Source organism: Lepidochelys kempii, chromosome 3 (genome assembly GCF_965140285.1).
Source record: "Lepidochelys kempii isolate rLepKem1 chromosome 3, rLepKem1.hap1, whole genome shotgun sequence".
Taxonomy (NCBI): domain Eukaryota; kingdom Metazoa; phylum Chordata; order Testudines; family Cheloniidae; genus Lepidochelys; species Lepidochelys kempii.
In genome coordinates this window covers 97,002,478-97,015,443 of record NC_136382.1, presented here as the reverse complement: position 1 = coordinate 97,015,443, position 12,966 = coordinate 97,002,478, and the positions used below count along the sequence as shown (strand labels likewise).

Here is a 12,966-nt window from a genome sequence, read left to right as displayed (position 1 = left end):
TTTATATATTGCTTCTGTGGCTGATGGTTTGTGGCATATTTATTTTTTTTTTTCTGCTTTTTCTCTTGCTGTCTTGTGTGAGGCATCTAAGATGTCAACCACAAATAGATAACCACTAAATAATAGGCCAAGCCTTCACTCAAAGAAAACACCTAAATGGGGTTTTCAGAATTTGACATGTTATCTGAAAACCTGAGGACTGGCAGAATGACTGTAAGAAGTAACTAGCATTAAGAACAACCCTTCTCCCCAGACTGGAGTGCACATGTACCTTGTAGTATCTAGAGAAGAACCTGTAGAGGGTACTGCCATTGCCACTCATGGGACCAGCTGGCAGAGGGCACTATGAGCTGATCCTGCCAAACAGTGGCAAAACTTGCATTGACTTCAGTGGTAGCAAAAAACAGTCCCTGTGTGTATCTTTAGCTGATAGAGAAGGTGTTGGCTTCCTTCAGAAGTTACTATCAAGGGTACAGTGTAAACTAAAGGGCATTGCAATGATTTATGATGGACAGCACACAGGCTAGACCTAGGAGCCTGAACCAGGCAATTAATGGCACTCTGAAATAGGAGAAGGTCTTATTAAACAGCACATATTCCTGTGCTATCATAGTTTTAGAAAGGGAGGGGGTGTAATTGTGATGATGCACTTGAGTGAACTGTTAAGTATTTGCCACTGGATTCCTTCAGAATTCTAAAATCTCCCCCGTCTTTTCAATTAGGTTGGACTCCCTATAATCAGCCCTTAGGTTGATAAGCAGGCAAGGGAGTAATACCAAAGATAGAAATTTGACTCCAAGTGACTGACCTGTGAAAAAAGAATGTTGGCTTAAAGAAGTAGTGGTGAAGTTTTTCAGAGCCATATGTCGAATACTGTGAAATATACAAAGCATACATGTACAATTTGTTTGCAATTTAGGAGGCTTCAATTTTCAGCCTACTGTTTCAGTCCTAAGTGTTGTACTTTATTTACTGATCTGTGCAAAAGAAAAGTGAAATGTGACGTAGCCTGGGGCTACCAAACACTACTTCAATGTTTCTTCTTCATACCCATACCTCCTCATTAAGCTAAGGCTGCTGTGAGCACAAGTAGGAAGAACTATAGATCAGAGAAGGGAGGGCACTCAGTCATGAAATGTATATTAGTAATTGCAGGAGAATATATCCGATATTAAGTGGCTAAAATCAGGTGTAGTAAGATCTGACTCTTCCCCCTCCCCCCACCCTTGCTCTTCAGTACAGAAGCTTCCCCCTTGCGACTGCACTTCACCCATTGTTGCCCCCTTTCCTCCCCCAAGCTGTATAATTGTTATGACATGACAGCATTTGGTACAGATTCACGTATCAGTACCACCTTCCCTTCTCCCTCTATCTTGTCCTTAAAGAAGACCAGGCAATGGACCTCAGATCAGTGACACGTCCACCGCTTCTTCAAACACTTCACGTGGGAAGCCATTCAGAGGCATGATTGCTGAGCCACAGACCTGGAAAATAACTGTCATCAAGATCTTTGCATCCGTTAAAGGAATTTCAGCCCACTGACATTGCTTTGCCCCCACTTTTTTAAAACTAGGTGTTCTTCACAATACAAAACTAAAGAGTGGTAGTTCACTTTGAGGAGGCTGTTGGGTTATAGTTGATAACGACTAAGCCAATGATTTATAAATGACTTTTCCCCCCCTAGTTTAAAAATATTTCAAACACTAGCAAGGTTCTGTAATATTCCAGCTAGGCCAATTGGACCATAATCCTATGCCTGAAGTTGGAAGCAGCTGTTGGCTCAGGTGGAAGTTTTGTTTTAAAAATAGGTCACCTACTTGTCAAATCTTCCTTTCAAAAAATGTAAATGCTTTTATAACAAAGCAAACACGATGCATTCCCAAAGGGGATGTGCTGTGTTTGTGTACATGGCAATACATCAGCCTTTCTCATTCTTACCTACCTATTCAAAGAGGATGGTTTTCTGTTTCATGTGTATAGTTGCATGTTCCTCATTCCTGCTTGTATTTTCACCTATTTCAGGAGTCATTTATCACATTGGGGTGTGTCCCCCACAAAGGAGAGAACCTGTGAGGGAGGGGGAATTTGTAAGAGAAAACAAAGCAAAAGAGAACCCTGCAGCAACATCCTCTTCACACTGTCATAGGACACTTCAAAAAGATGGGTGTAATAAAAAATTAATGGCAAGCTCAGGCGGGCTTCCTAAATAGGGAAGCAGTTGCTGGAGAAGCAGCAGGTAACACTGCCGCTGCTTTCAGTTTCTTAGATCAGAATTAGTCTAGTTTCAGACATGTTGATTTAGTTGGGATTGGTCCTGCTTTGAGCGGGGGTTGGACTAGATGACCTCTTGAGGTCCCTTCCAACCCGGATATTCTATGTTCTAGGGATACACAGACTGAGCAGATGCTTTTATTTACAACACAGGTCCATCCCATCCCATCTCCTTCCTACAGTTTCATGATCATGGGCACAAGCTGTCTTTTTTTTTTTTTGACAGGGAGCCTGTCATCATTCAAGAGTAACACAACAGAGTATTATCATTCATTTTTCTCCTTCTAGGTGGTTTATATGCTGCCAGAACAGCAAATCTAGCTACTTAACCTAACATGCATAGGTGTAAAACGGGTTCTCAAACTTCATTGCACCATGACTTTCTGACAAGAAAAATAACTACATGAGCCCAGGATGGGGGGACTGAAACCTGAGCCCTCCCAAGCCTTGTCACCCCAGGCAGGAGGGGTGGGGCTAAAGCCCCAGGTCTTCAGCCCCAAACTGGGGGCCCTGTAACCTGAGTCCCACCACCCAAGACTGAAGCCCTAAGACTTCGGCCCTGGGTAGCAGGGCTCTGGCTTCGGCTCTGGCTTCAGCTCTGAGCCACAGCAAGTCTAACGCCAGCCCTGGCTACCCCATTAAAATGGATTCCTGACCCATTTTGGGGTCTCGACTCAGTTTGAGAACTGCTGATGTAAAAATCAAATATATTTCAATTTAAAACCAAAAATTTGAAAAATCCATTTCTTCCCTACAAACATCTGAGGTCAGGATGCTGTGTTCCCTTCCAAGTGCGGATAACAATGCAGAAAACACAGCAGAGTCTTACTTGGGTCTCACCAGGTGTTCTGAGTGAAGAAAGAGCTGTCTTACCAACAGCTTGTTTTAAGACTCTTGGTTTCTTTTTCTTTTAAAAAAAAAATACAGAATCATAAAAATCCAAGATGACTTGTCTAAGCTATTTATACATCTCCCATCAACATTGTATCTGAATATCTCACCACATCCTTGTGAGGTACAGAGATAGTTCCCCCATCTATAAAATGGGAAAAATAGTGAGGCACAGCAGGGACTTAGGGCCAGATTCTTAAAGGCATATAAGTCTCACTCTCATTGACTTCAGTGGGAATTAGGGACATAAACACTTTAAATCTGGCCCTAAGTGACTTGCTCAAGGTCATTCAGGAAGTCCTATGACAGAGCAGGGAACCAAGCCCAGGTTAGTACCCTGATTACTGAGCCAGCCTTCCTTTCAATCTGTCTGGTGTAATTAGACCATCTAATGCACCCCCTGCCAGTCTGAGGTTGTTTGCTATCAAACACTTACTAACATTTTCTCCAATCTAGTTTTCATTGCCCCAAGCAATGGGGCATCTGCTATTTCCTTTGGAAAATTATTATTCTGCCATCAAATCTCTTCCTGATATTTACCCTGTTTTAATGTCCTTGTTTGTCATACCCCTACATATAACCATCAGTACTACTTCTTCTCCCTTCTAGTGTTTGCGCCTTATAACTTTTTTTATGGGATCATAGATGTATAGAACTTGAAGGCACTTCAAGAGGTCATCTACTCCATCGCCATATGTTGAGGCAGGGTTAACATCCCTCCCCCCCTTTTTTTATCACTTAGAAACGCTGCCTATTACTAACTCTTCTAATCTTTTCTAATCAGTCTTTCTAGACATGTACTTAATTTTGCTTCTTTTCGAACTCTCTAACTTGTCAATATCTTCCCTTGCCATGAGGTTCCCAGAACTGAAGGCAATCTGCTTGGAGCAGTCGAATAGAGGGAAATTTACCTATTACCCCTGAGATGTATTAACTTTTTTTTTTTCCCCATCTAAATTAGTTTTGTTTTTTCTGCTTGCTTCCTTTTTCTGTTTCCACCCACCTTATTTCTTGGTGTTTACATTGGGAGGAGTTGTGATGTCACCCACTAATGTAATTAACATGGCTTTTACCTCCTTTTAAACTGTAATAGGGATGGATATAAAAAACACTATCTATGCCCCCCTGTAAGTGTGCAGTCACTTACACTAGTGTAGAAGTGCTTATTCTAGGTTGAGAAGTGAAACAAGCTATACCAGTATAGGGCATCTTTATGGTAACTGCATCTCCACTAGGCTTTTACCAGTATAACTAATTTTAAAAAAAATCATAAGCCAACGTATCAGGTATTCTAATATTGTTTGGATTAAAATAAAATAATTATACATATTTTTCCTTCAAGTGTAACATAATGCTCCATTAAATCTGCTGAACTGAGGCAATATAAATGGATGTCCTTAATAAAAGGCCAGGTATAATGTTTTCCCACATTACTACACAGAAACCTTAAACAAAAAATAAGGTCACTCAAACAGTAATGCATTACTCACACCACTGTACAAAACCTACTATAGACAGGATCCAAATAACCTCGAAAAATTAGTCCTTTCAGAAGAATGTTCTAGGAGTGGGATAATCTGTTTCATCAGCTTATGAAAGCAAGCAACAAGGCTGAAAATGCAGTAATCACTACGAACTGAATGAAAATACTAATCTGTTTCAATATATGGTGCTACATGTCCATCAGATGGTGGTGATTCAGTTACTAGTTTCCTGGGACTGAGTTCCTTAGAAGTGGGAATGAGAAACCAATTTTTATAATGGACTGAATTTGAACCCAGACATGAAGAGGGTTGTGTGTCATCACCAGTCTTGGGATATTCCAGCCCCCATCAAATGAGCCTTTAAAGGGGACAAGTCTTTAGCTGAAGTTCCAGGACCTCACTCTTGAGAGAGCAATTGAAAGTCATTGTAAAAATGTTTGCTTCCACTTCAAAGCACATATTTATGTAGAGGCAATATTCTGAATTGGGGTGAGGGAAGAGCAGCTTGGAACACACATTCCAGCGTGGTGTACTCCCTGTTTTGAATTGAAAACAAACACTTTAGACAGGCTACTGGGCCTTGCTTCTTGGATGAAGCCAAAAAGGAGGCAGATTTTTAAGGTTTCCATGATAAACTTTCCAAGGTCCTGTGACATCAGACTTTTAAGGTGACTGTACTACATATTCCAGGGGTCGGCAACCTTTCAGAAGTGGTGTGTCGAGTCTTTATCTATTCACTCTAATTTAAGGTTTCCCGTGCCAGTAATACATTTTAACATTTTTAGAATGTCTCTTAAGTCTATAATATATAACTAAACTATTGTTGTATGTAAAGTAAATGAGGTTTTTAAAATGCTTAAGAAGCTTCATTTAAAATTAAATTAAAATGCAGAGCTTCCCGGACTGGTGGCCAGGACCCGGACAGTGTGAGGGCCACTGAAAATCGGCACACGTGCCATAGGTTGCCTACCCCTGGCATATTCTATTGCTGGTTTTGAGGTCTCTACGAGTTCCTCTTTGATTTTACTGTCTTAAGCAGGGGTGCTGAGAGCCATTGAACCAAACTGTAAACTCTGTATATAATGGAAACCATTTCAAGCCAGGGGGTATGACGGCACCAATAGTCCCAGCTCCTATGGTCTAAAAGGTCTGCTCACCAACCCACAATGTTTCAGTTTTGCCACATCCATCAAAGGGGATGAAACTGAACAGATCTGTGACTTTCATGTATAAGGACAGGAACTGTGATCCTAAAGCATGTGGTACCCACAAGCAGAGACATGGCTTTAATCCTTTTATTTTATTCCAAGCCCTATAATTTAGAAAGCCATGTGTCAATTACCAGCCTAACCAAATCCTTAATGATAGTGATCCATGAGAGACAGCCTTCTGCCTCTGCCCTTCCCTCTCCTCCTTTAAATCCTGTAAGTTAATCACTAAAGAATTGTTTGATCAGGCAAGAGTATTAAATGCTAGAAAGGTCCCCTCACCAGTATTAATTAATGTATTCAAGATGCCATCAGTTAGGCTAAAGAGCATCAAGCCTGACAGGACTGTGGGAGGAGTGAACTGTCCCAGCTGAACCTTGGGAAAGAGAAGCTGAGTTCCAAAAAACTGGAAGCAGGTAAATTTACAAAATAATAAAACTTGATCCATGGGGTACACAACAATGAAAACCTATGTACAGGATAGTGATGTAGTAGGGAAAATCTAACCTTTGAAATAGAATATGGAAAACAGCACTCAGGGTTTGAACAACAACTATAGTGAAATCCTCACTATTGACTGGGGAATAGCCACCACTTGCTTCTGATTTCCCAAGTCTGTCTGCCAGTGTGGGGAAAGGAAAGTCCCCTAAAGGAGGGTGATCATTGTGGATCTCTGAGTCCAACATGCTGCTGACACACAGCTTTGTTCATCCAGGAAAGGCTACAGTTTCTTAAAAGGAAGAGTGCTTTCCTCTGCCCTGTTCTCTTAAACAGCTCAATCACTTTACTTTGATATCCATTTTCCCTGTGTTTTTTCTCTAATTTAGACTGAAAGTACTTCACAGCAGGGGTGTACTTTCATGAATGAAAAGCGTTATGTTCACTAGTTGGTGCACTGTAAGTAAAAATAGTGGTGATACAAGCTGCAATTAAATATTAGACTTTCGTAGTGCAACACAGGGTTTTTTGGGTGGGGGAGGGAGAGAGGTGTAGCAACTGAAGATACGTGTTTACTATGATTATACGTTAATGGGGGAGAGAGACCATGAGTGTTCAATTTAAAACTTCTTTCCTCCTCCTCCTCTCATTCCTTAGGCTCCTCATACTTTACTTTTTCTTTATGCTCTTTCTTTCTCGCCTTGGAAAGGCTTCTCTGCACATTCTTGGATTTTAACCATCTATCTTCTGAGTTAGATTGCTCAAATTAGATCATGGTCTGGGACCTTGTCTGTTAGTGTCTTGTGTACGTCTGTTTACACTCAGTAATCCAATCAAGTCAGGTAGTCTCTGAGGCTGCCACCTTCTTTGCCAGTACATAGCATACTTAGAGTACACTGATCAATAAATGAGTGATAGTTCTGAGCTAGTTTCCCTTTTCCATCTCCCCTTGGATGGATTTTAAGCAGTTCTGATTAAGTGTAAAACCATGACTGAGGGTATCATCATATAGGGAACCACAGACCTTTGTAAATGTTGGGCATTTATTAGAGAAAATAGCAACAAGTTACAAACTGAACAGACTTTCCTCCCCAGTCTCTGCTCCATCTTTCTCTGTTATCAGAGACCACTCCATGCTGGAGTTTTCAGAAGAGGTGTAGCCTGTAGGCCCAGCTCCACAAAGGGATTTAGGCCCTAAATGTAGGAGCTTAAGTCAGATTTAGGGGCCACTGTGATCCACAACCCCCATCTGCTGAGCTGCCACCTAAACCTGCAGGTGCCTAAACTTACTCCGCACTCACATTTGTGCTGTATGAGTTCCCTAGGCACCTGTTTCTGCCCCTGGATGTGCACACTGCTGCCTGACTCTAGGCATCTGGACACCTATCTCCCACCTAAGCCCTGTGCGATCAATAAACCAGCAGAAGATCAGCAGTCCTTTGGCTACCTTCCCCATGGGGCCTGATCCAGCAGGTGTGATCTGACCATGCTTACTGGATTGAACCCTATTCAAAATCCAGGAGGAGGTGGTCATGCTACTTCACTTCTAACTTATAGCATAGTGGCTAAAGCAGTCAATGGGCCAGCAAGAGCATGAGAGTGACTGATTCTTTGGCCGGCTGCTTAGGGCACCCAACTGGAGGCAGAAGACCCAGGGTCTAGGTCCTTTGCTCCATTGACTCTAGTTATCCAAAGTGGAACAACCTCAATAGGAGAGACCAAGGGAGTCCCACATCAGAATACCCCTGTAGCCCAGTGGCCGGAGCACTTCTCTTCAATGGGGAGACCCCGGTTCAAATACTCAGGATGTAGTCGGGAGAATCCTAACCACTGGGCTAAGAGTCTTAAGGGCACTGGTGTTTCTTCCAAGAGCGGTGTAGGTGTCTAAGCTGTCTGACTCCAGGAGTGGGGTTCTCTGCTGTGGATTGCAAGCAGAGGTAGGCACCTTCCTTCAGCCTAGATTTGGGCACCTAACTCCATGAGGGGGGGGTTTAGGATACACCCCTCTTGTCTGTAGGCACCTGTTTATTCCCACTCATTGTACAGGCAGGCTAGGGGCCTAATTTAGGCTTTGTGAATCCCATTGTTCCAGTGATTTTTTTTTTTTCCCCCCCAGGTGCCTAAAAGTTAGGCATGGCAATGTCCAGCATTGCAACACAGGCCCCTCTGTGGATTAGGGCTACAGACTATCCAGTCTACAACATCTGTCTTGAGATTTGGATCAAGATGGAGCATTGCATGCTCGGAGCTACAGAGAATTTTGGCCTGCTAGCTCTAGCTAAGCACTGCTAACCTGAGGCATATACAGAAAATATATTGAGTAAACTGTATTTTCTGTTCTTGAAGATCCTTGTGGAGATTAGGACTGATTATATTAAACAATCATTCTGCATTTTTTTAAATAGCCTGAGGATGTTTCCTTTTTCAACTGACAGCAATCACCTTCCATTAAGCTGGCAAGAGTCAGGAAGTCTGCTGCACCTCACCCAGTTAGTTCTGCTTGACCTCCCACTTGACTCTGTTACACCTCGCCTGTGATGGAGACCATGAACTGCTCTCAGGTTTCCACTTGAGTGTTGAAGTGTTAGTCCCATAATCCAGTGTGCAAGCGGCCAGTAAAATGGGTGCATGAGGCACAGGGAAAATTCCTGCTGTAACAGATAAGTCTCCGGCAGTCCCCGGCATGCTGATCAAAAGGTGCAGAAGAAGGTCAAGATTCTAGATAAGTAGAATGAGTGTTCCGGGAGAGTCCTATTATGTCCTCAGAGGCAGAGTGTTGTAACTTGTAATCCTCTTTTTATTTCACTTTGCATCAACAGAGATTCCTTCAGATTTCTGCTTCGTCTTTTGAGTTTCCTGCTCTAATATCAGTTCACATGATACAAGTACTATGATTATTGGTCCAAATTACTAAATTGAATCTTAGTTTCTGGTAATACAGACATTATCTATAAAACAATTGGCAGTGCTTTTTAGAAAATCTTAATTCCTTGTGATCCTAAGCCCAGTGTAAACTTCCAAGGGAAACTTCTTAAAATTCAAAACTGAAGGAGTTATTTAGTTGTCACTTAGAATTTAACCCCACATAAAATATAAAGAAACATGGGCTGGAGTTTTTGGGCACTTGTATGGCCTTATTTATGTGCCTTGGTATGCTATGGTAACTTACAATCTATACGATAAAGCACATATTTGTGCCATTTTTTCCAGTTCAATCATCCAAAATATTTTGGTATTATCTAACTGGAAGTATTGGGATTCATATAATTGAATTCATTCCTGTCAATTTTTAGGCTGGCATGGCATGACATGGAGATGGCACGATCTCATGGACATCCACACTGCGGTATTGCTTTCCCACCTATAAGACCTGGCAGGTATAAGCAGAGTCACTTTGTGCTGATGCCCTGTGTTCCTTTTAGAGACATCCTAGATAGACTAGGAATGGTTACCCATTGCCACTTTCCTGAGGTCACTCAGCTGTGGAGTTCTGCACTGACCTATTTGTTCTGTTTAGCATCTCTGAGGCCACAACGGGAGGTTGATATACAGATACCCAGCTCTTGGCCTCGGGCAGGAGACTGGATTATAGGCAGTCAAGCCTAGTGGTCAGAGCAGGGGTCAGAACCAGAATCCATGGTGTGGGTGTTGAGCAGCCATTCCCTCTGCAGATACTGGGTTATAAACAAGCCACCTGATTGGCTAAGGCAATTTGGGTGGTTCTGCTATGGCCCAGCTGCACTCATTAACCTGCCACCTCTCATTCCTGACCGCCACCTTCTCCGCAAATGGAGTCACGGACTCTCCCTAGCGATTCAGTGTTAGGATGAAGTGTAGACCTGGATGAAGACCGGTCTCTAAACTAAACATAGTGAAGATGGAAGTGATGTTGATCAGAAGTGGGAACTAGTTTGAGACCTGAAAAGGCAGGTTTATATAAAGGATTTTATGCCTTCATGGAAGATCTCTGCCCTTCTTCAGTGGTCAGGGTAGTACATAGTCTCCAGCCCTCTGATTCTTCACTAATCCAGGATACCCAACTAGCAGCAATGGGCAGCTAGGTTTTTGTCACCTTCCACTAGTCAAATGTCCACACCATTCCTCTCCAATGCAGACCTAGTGACAGTGATTTATGCATTTATCCCCTCCAGAATAAACACGAATGCAAAGTACCTGTTTGAGCCACAATAGTTCATGGGCGTCCCAGCTGGTGCAGCATGGAGCACCCTATTCCTTACCCAGGGATGAATAACATGAACACATCACCAGTGGTGCTCTGCCATCAGTGGTAGTTAGCAAACAAATTCCAGATCTGTTTCAAGGTTCTTGTCCTGCACTTTAGAGCCTGAAATGGATTAGAGCCCCTTTTATCTCAGTGCTGGAAACAGTCACTATCTGCTCCCCATCATGTTTGCTGTATTCAGCAGAGGCACTTCACTTGAAATCTGAGCTTTTGACAGTCAACAGCAGGGCCTAGGACCCAGGAATTCACTCCTCCAGAAACTCAGGTTGAACCTGATTTCAGTGTATCCTGCAAGACCCATTTTTTTAAGCTAATGTTTCCTCGAACAACCATGTTATCTACTGGGCCACAGATGGAATCTCCCAAGTCCCAGTTACTATAGAAATCTGGAGGCTGAGCCTATAAAAATGCATATAAATAACTGATGGAAAACCATGCTCTAGCCCAGTGGTTCCTAAACTTGTTCTGCCACTTGTGCAGGGAAAGCCCCTGGCAGGCTGTACTAGTTTGGTTACCTGCCACATCCGCAAGTTCAGCCGATCGGGGCTTCCAGTGGCCGTGGTTCGCTGCTCCAGGCCAGTGGGAGCTGCTGGAAGTGGCGGCCGGTACGTCCCTCTGCCCACACAGCTTCCAGTAGCTCCCATTGGCCTGGAGCAGCAAACCGCGGCCACTAGGAGCTGCGATCAGCCGAACCTCTGAACGCGGCAGGTAAACAAACTGGTGCCAGGAGTTTTCCCCGTCCAAGCAGCGGAACAAGTTTGGGAACCACTGCTCTAGCCACACAAAATATGGCTGCTGCAACAATTCCTGCACAGGACATTATGCTGCATGAACAGAGAGAGAAAGCAATTTGTCATTATTTCTATTCTGCTAGTAACCACAATGTGATAGATGTCCATATATATATAAGACATTAGGTCTGATATTCAGCTGCTGTCAATGGAGCTATGCCAATTCAGGTCTTCTGAGGTTCTTAAATCAATTTACACATCTTAACTAAGCCCCACACTAACCCCGTGAAGTAGCTACATAATAATCCCTGTTTTACCTGGTGAGGCACAGGGAATATCTGATGTGGAGTGACTTGCCCAAGGCCATTCAGGAAAGCTGTGCCAAAACTCCCACTGTTGTATTCTAAATACGAGATTATCTCTCCAGTCTTCACATAGTGGAGGTATGAGCATTGTAGGACAACTATGAATTACCTTGATTACCCTCTTAAATTTTGCACCTAATAGTAGCTGCATCCATTTTGTTCTCCAATCCTCCCTGCTTTCTCAATGCTATCTAATTTTTTAAACTAGGCATGAATACTTTTTTTTCTTTATATGTTCTACCTCAACCAGAAGTTATGGAGCTGATATGGGGAAAATTCTATGGCCTTTGTGCTGCAGAAGGTCAAACTAAATCCTCATGGTCCTTCTGGCCTTAAATTTATGAATTATTGCTTCTCTGGTAAACCAAAGGAAAACAACATTCTAACTTCTGCTGTAACTAAATTCTCCTTTATTTTGACACAGCAAATGACTGACTCCTCATATGTCTTCTGCTCCCCTGAAAAGTCATAATCCATGCAAGTTTACTTCCAGTACATAGCTTCAGAATGTTAGTGACATCATACTGACTTTCATGCACAACACACAGACATGCCATCCTCTTTTTTTCTTTCTTAGTTGCTGTTTGCATGCACCAATTATGATTAGAAAGGAAAACCGGTTCTATAGATGTTGCAGAGTAAAATGATGAGGGAAATGACTGTTTTTTGCTTTCACCAATGAGCGATAGGGGAAACACAAGTGGGAAAATAAATAAGCTGTCAGGGAAGAAAACAAACAAGCCCAGGGAAAACACACAAGCTAGAGAATGGTTTACAGGAAAATTTCCTCCCTATGCTATTATGCAAGGGCAAGTGTGTTTTTTTTTTTGTTTTTTGTTTTTTTTTTTTTTTTGAAGAAAAATCTTTCATTGTGGTCTCTTTAATGTTCTAGATGAGGGGTGAGCAAATTTTTTGGCCGGAGGGCCACATCTGCGTGGAGGAATTGCTTGCAGGGGGTTGGGGTGCGGAGTGCAGGAGGGGGCTCATGTCAGGGGTCTGAGGTGCAGGAGGGGTGCAGCAGGGGGCCTCAGGGCAGGGAGTTGGGGTGCAGGCAGGGGGCCTCAGGGCAGGGAGTTGTGGGGTGGGGCGCAGGCTCCAGCCCGGCGCCGCTTACCTAGAGCGGCTCCGGGGTGGCAGCGGCGTGCGCCGGGGCCGGGGCCGGCTCCCCGCTGGCCCCGCTCCGGAAAACGGCCACACCGCGGCCCCTGGGCGTGGGGGGTGCAGAGGGCTCCGCGCGTTTCCCCTGCCGGTGGGTACCTCCCCCGAAGCGCCCATTGGCCGCGGTACCCCATTCCTGGCCAATGGGAGCTTTGGGGGCGGTACCCGCAGGCAAGA

The 12,966-nt window shown here is 43.5% G+C and overlaps 1 long non-coding RNA gene across 1 annotated transcript; it reads right to left on the bottom strand.

Annotated features, from left to right (window-relative positions):
* Window positions 1-1,312: 1,312 nt before the first annotated feature.
* On the bottom strand, window positions 1,313-12,835 carry LOC140908237 (uncharacterized). The gene is made up of 3 exons (XR_012157814.1): window positions 12,746-12,835; window positions 1,943-2,067; window positions 1,313-1,484 (listed from the first exon to the last, which is right to left on the bottom strand). It is a non-coding gene; the product is annotated as an uncharacterized LOC140908237 (long non-coding RNA).
* Window positions 12,836-12,966: the final 131 nt, after the last annotated feature.